Source organism: Balaenoptera musculus, chromosome 2 (genome assembly GCF_009873245.2).
Source record: "Balaenoptera musculus isolate JJ_BM4_2016_0621 chromosome 2, mBalMus1.pri.v3, whole genome shotgun sequence".
Classification (NCBI taxonomy): Eukaryota; Metazoa; Chordata; class Mammalia; order Artiodactyla; family Balaenopteridae; genus Balaenoptera; species Balaenoptera musculus.
In genome coordinates this window covers 25,613,717-25,619,846 of record NC_045786.1, presented here as the reverse complement: position 1 = coordinate 25,619,846, position 6,130 = coordinate 25,613,717, and positions in this window count along the sequence as shown.

Sequence of the window (6,130 nt, the reverse complement as noted above, 5' to 3'; positions counted from 1 at the left end):
CTGGTGAGCCGCAACTGAGGAGCCTGCTTGCCGCAACTAAGACCTGGTGCAACCAAATAAATAAATAAGTAAATTAATTAATTAAAGGTAAAAGAATGATTAAAAAAAAGAAAATGGAGGCACCTGAGGGCCAAGTGGGGAGATGTCCCCAAGGAAGGAAGGAGAAAGAAAATTCGGGACACGAAATACAAATGATGCCTCCATAGGGCGTCAGCCCTGACTCTTTATCCTGCTGCTGTTACCTGGGAAGATGCCCGCAGCTGACATGCATGTGCTTACATGTGCCGGTCACCTCAAGCACGACCCCACTGAATCCTCACGGTGAACACGGAAGGCAGTGCCACTGCCACACCTTCCACCAGGAGACCAAGCGCAGAGAGGGGAAGTAACTGGCACAAGGACCCGTGCCCGCTCCATGCGGGACAGAGCCTGCCTCTCCCCCCATACCGTTTGCACAGGTGGCCTCTTGTGTCTGTACAACGTCACGCATCTGTGAATGAATGGGCTGTGCTCTGCTCCTTGGGACTTTAAAAACTGGGGTTAGGGAGTGAGTGTGTGTGTGCGTGCAGGGTGGGGGGACAGGTGACTGCACACAAACAGCCCTCATCAAGGCAGCTCTGAAAATGGCAGGAGGCAGAGATCCCATCTGGCCCCCAGCTTTGATTCTCTGCCCGCTATCACGGCTAAGCTGTGGCCAGCGGGACGGGAATGGAAATGATACCCCTGCCTTCCTTTGTTTTTAATTTAAAAAAAAAATTTAAAAAATTTTTAAAGGTTTTTAAAAACATTTATTTATTTTTATTTATTTATTTTTGGCTGCGTTGGGTCTTCGTTGCTGCGCGCGGGCTTTCTCTAGTTGCGGTGAGCAGGGGCCACTCTTCGTTGTGGCGTGCGTGCTTCTCACTGCGGTGGCTTCTCTTGTTGCGGAGCACGGGCTCTAGGTGCACAGGCTTTAGTAGTTGTGGCTTGTGGGCTCTAGAGCGCAGGCTCAGTAGTTGTGGCGCACGGGCTTAGTTGCTCTGCGGCATGTGGGATCTTCCCGGACCAGGGCTTGAACCCGTGTCCCTTGCATTGACGGGTGGATTCTTAACCACTGCGCCACCAGGGAAGGCCCTACACCTGCCTTCCTAAAACGGGGGTGCAACTCCCTTTACAGGCTGGTGAGCAGTCTTAGGGCCTGGACCACTGACACCGGGGGTCTGTCTGTCCCCAACTGTCCTAACCCACCCTAGGTTGGCTTTGCCCAGGCTCTTACCTGGGAGAGAAATACACTTGTGTTTATGCCTCTGTTATTTTGGGTATTTGCTATGGGACAATTTATATTGTAACTAATGTAGGCAACAAAGGAGGTGTGAATAGAGTCGATGGAAAAGGAGGAAAGGAGAAGGAAAAGTTATGTGTGTAAATGTTTTATTGATCTTCCCTCCCCACGTGCATGCGTATAAGGTCAGGAAGGTATTTTTGAGAAAATATGGGATCCACACTCATGGAGCAGATGGTCCATTCTTCTTTGCTTTTGGAGTACGTGTTTTTCTTTACTTGCAGACCTTTCTTACTAAGCGATTTTTGTTTCAATCTAATGTTAAATGATTAAATTGAGCTAGCTAAGCCCACGTCAGCTGGGAGAATGGGGAGAGAGTGAGACCAGAGCTGTGGACCAAGGGACAGGGTAACCTGCAAGCTGGACTTTGTTCCTAGGTCTTTTATGTTCATCTGAATCTTAGTTGATTGTGGATTTTCAGCAAAACGGGGAAAAATAAAGTCCATGCATGCTGTAGGCTGGCACAGGTGAATGCTCTAGAATCTGAGAGGTGCTCTGAAGTTATCAGAGACTAATCCAAACAGACATACCCCACTGCATCCAGGCGGTGTCTTTCCACTCCAACCATTTTAGTTAGCCTCTATGTACGACCATATCTATTCAAAGGAGGTTTTCTAAAAAAGGAGATATAGGGGCTTCCCTGGTGGCGCAGTGGTTGAGAATCTGCCTGCCAATGCAGGGGACACGGGTTCGAGCCCTGGTCGGGGAAGATCCCACATGCCGCGGAGCAACTGGGCCCGTGAGCCACAATTGCTGAGCCTGCGCGTCTGGAGCCTGTGCTCCGCAACAAGAGAGGCCGCGACAGTGAGAGGCCCGCGCACCGCAATGAAGAGTGGCCCCCACTTGCCGCAACTGGAGAAAGCTCTCGCACAGAAACGAAGATCCAACACAGCCATAAATAAATAAATAAATAAATAAATAAATAAAATTTAAAAAAAAAAGGAGATATATAAGAAATTATCTCTGCAGTGCTGTAGTCTGTTTTTTCTTCACTTATAAATGCACACCAAAAATTTTAGTTACCACGTGAATTTTGTGTAGAGCTAATTCACTCAATATAAAAAAGGCTCTTACAAATCAAGACAAACAACACAACAGTCAAATATAATGCAAGACGTTGATTTCACCAGTGGTCTCAATCAATGGCCTCCCAGTATCCAGGCTCTGGGCGGTGCCCTCTGGCGCATGCTCTGCTTGGCAGGAGGACTTGCTTTGGCTGATGGGATGGGAGTGTCTGCACACACAGGGCAGAGACAGAAGGGCGTTGGAGTCTCTTTTTCCTCTGTCCAATCCCTGCCACTGTCAGGAGAGCAAGCCTGGGCCAGCCTGACTGAGGAAGAGACCCACACAAAGCAGAGCCGACTCCATCCTGCACGGCTGGCTCAAGCGACAGGACGCCACCCGCCCGGCTCAGGTAGGATCAGCAAACCACCGGAGGACCTGAGGCCTCTGGAGAAATCAACAGTTGTTTTCTAAGCCGCTGAATTTTGGGGTAGTTTGTTTTTGACTAGGTCATAGGTAACTAATGCTGATAAAAACTGAAAAAATGTAAATGGCCAGTAAATCAATCTAAAGATCTTCAATCTGATCCATAAGTAAAGAAATGCAGGATTACAACAGTGAGATGGTATATCAAGTTAGTAGAAATTAAGAATGTGGGGACTTCCCTGGTGGCGCAGCAGTTAAGAATCTGCCTGCCTGGCTTCCCTGGTGGCGCAGTGGTTGAGAATCTGCCTGCCAATGCAGGGGACACAGGTTCGAGCCCTGGCCTGGGAAGATCCCACATGCCGCGGAGCAACTGGGCCCGTGAGCCACACCTACTGAGCCTGCGCGTCTGGAGCCTGTGCTCTGCAACAAGAGAGGCCGCGATAGTGAGAGGCCCGCGTACCGCGATGAAGAGTGGTCCCCGCTCGCCACAACTGGAGAAAGCCCTCGCACAGAAGCGAAGACCCAACACAGCCAAAAATTAATTTATTAATAAATTAATAAAAAAAAAAAAAGAATCCGCCTGCCAATGCAGGGGACGCGGGTTCGAGCCCTGGTCTGGGAAGATCCCACATGCCACGGAGCAACTAAGCCCGTGTGCCACAACTACTGAGCCTGTGCTCTAGAGCCCACGAGCCACAACTACTGAGACCATGAGCCACAACTACTGAAGCCCACGCACCTAGAGCCCGTGCTCCGCAACAAGAGAAACCACCGCCATGAGAAGTCCGCGCAACGCAATGAAGAGTAGCCCTGGCTCGCCGCAACGAGAGAAAGCCCGCGTGCAGCAACGAAGACCCAACGCAGCCAAAAATAAATAAATAAAATAAATACATTAAAAAAAAAAAAAGAATGTGGTAGCACAGCTCTGGTGATGGTGTGTGGGAATCAGGCACTTTCCCAGGTGGTAGATTTTATTTTATTTATTTATTTATTTCAATTTTTAAATTTGTTTCAAAGTTAAACTCAGGACACATTGACTTCATAGGAAATCAACTGGAATGGAATGTTTTTCTAGGCTGAACACCTGTTTCCCCTTAGTCTCCCCTAACAGAGCATGTACATGCTAATTACTTTCATTTTGCAGTCACTGCTGTCCCACCCCTACCGGTTATACCAAGACCACCTAAACCGTGTGTGTGGTATTCTGGATGTTCTTAGTTATGCCCTAATTTCAATAACTGAAAAAGATTTTCTGCCATAAGCTGTCACTTGAATTCTTTGGCTATTTTTGAAGTCCAAAGAACTCTTAAATGATTCTCCTTTGGGGGGATTATTTTACAGGCATTAGCGACTAGTCCCTGGGGCTGTGCTGATCTCAGGTGGTAGATGTGCTAAGGTATTCCAGCAACACCGAGTATGGTGGGTGTGTGGATTCAAACGCCACCTCCTCTTTATGGGATTTCCTACGCTGCAGGACCAGGAAGATTATAAACCACGTTTCCTGGGCTCCCTTCCAGCCACACTTCTGGATGTGAGTTGGATTCTGCTAACTGCAGAGCCTGGAGAGGCGCCCTGATCCTGCCAGCAGCACCGCTGGTCCTCAGGCCGCCCTGGTAACCGGGCGAGGAACGCCTGGAGCAGTGAACCCTGAACAAGAGGTAATCACCACTCTGCGGTGTTTTTCATCTTGTTTCATGTGCCCCCGGAATGCCACCCACCCTTAAGTATGCTCTGAGTCTTCCAGAGACGGGGAAGAAGGAAAAAGAGGTTTAGCTCACACCATGAGGCTGGCTGAAATGCCTGCGTCCACGCTGAGGTTGACGTTCTCGGGCCAGAAAAGGCCCTGTGGCAGCGCCTGGGTGGCTGATGAGCGTAAATATTCCCCAGTGCTCTTCTCAGGAAGGCCCTGGCCTGTCCATGTTACAAAGTCAATCACCTTTCTGGGGGATGTTACAAATGCTTTCCCATAGGCCTTCTTCATGCAGGCCAAGCAAATCCTACTGTCACGGCTCAGGTCAGAGGCCAGGCCCCACTTCTACCTCGTTTTTCTCGATAAACATCACATCCCTCTCTCAAATTGGGTCTTGAACCCTCTACACCCTTGCCGGCTTATGAAAGCAATTTTAACAAGTCTACAGACCGTCAAATGTAAGTTCACATTGTTATTCACGATGGTAGAAAATGTAACACACGTGTTCCACCAACCCCACTCCCTCTAAATACCGATGTCAGTTGAGGTGTTGGTGTGAGTCCACCTGAAGCTGTCTCCTTACCCTCCCTCCACTCTCCTGTGCACCTGGAGCTTGGTCTCCAGGGGCTTCTGGTCCCCTTCCCCCGCCTCCCGCAGGACCCGCTCCCTAACCCTGCTTTTAGTCGAATTTGACAAAGCTTCACTGGTTATCCCATCTACATCTCATCTTAACGAGACAAAATAACCCCAAAATGACAACATAAAAGAATAAGTGTGGACAGTCATACGATGGGGCATTAGACAGCCATTAAAGTAAAAGGTCACAGAATTCTGAAGACTATTAGGATGTGCTTGAGATGTAAAGTTGGGGTAAATCGCACATACAGCATCATCTCAACTATGTACATTTACAAAGACTAGGAAGAAGTAAGGGTGGTCATTTTAGGGCAGCGGAATGATCCGTTTTGTTTTCTCCTTTACTTTTTTATATTTTACAATGGGCTCTAAAAAAAAAAAAAAAAAAAAGCCTGGGCGAATGAAAGGGACATTGCTCTGTGCCGCCACCTGCTGGCGGACCTATGAACGGCAGGCTGGATAAAGTGCTGCTCCCCCTGAGCAGAGCACTCATTTTCTGGGCGTGAGTTTTGTGCTTTCTTTTCCATGTTGCAATCCCTTTTCTACTGTTGTCTTGTAAATACTTTCTTGTATAACTTTTTCTGGTAATGTGTGTTGGGTACCATTTATTTTCAAATGACAGCAATTCTTTGTATCCCTTCCAGCCTCTGCTCTGACCTCTCACGTAGATCAGCTGTGCCCTCGGAAGGACCGGCCACGGTCTCTGGACTTGGGTCGTGGACGAGGTGCTGGGAACCCTGGTGAAGGTGGCGGCCAGCATCAGCGGTCAGCGCCCTTGGTCACGTCAGAGCCCCGACGGCTGCGCGGGGAATGCATCTGAGGCGGCGCGGGAGAAGAACTTGGGGGGCTGTGGCAGCAGCGGTCTGGATGTGAAGCCGAGGCCTGAACCAGGGAGTCACTGTAAGGATGGAGCCGACCAGACTGGCCGGGCCTCCTGCAGAAGGAAGGGACCCGGGGAGGCGGGATGAAGGGCGGTGTCACAGCTCAGGCAGCAGGCGCAGAATGAATGTACACAGTCTGGGGGAGACTAGGGTTGTTTTTACAATTTTTTATTT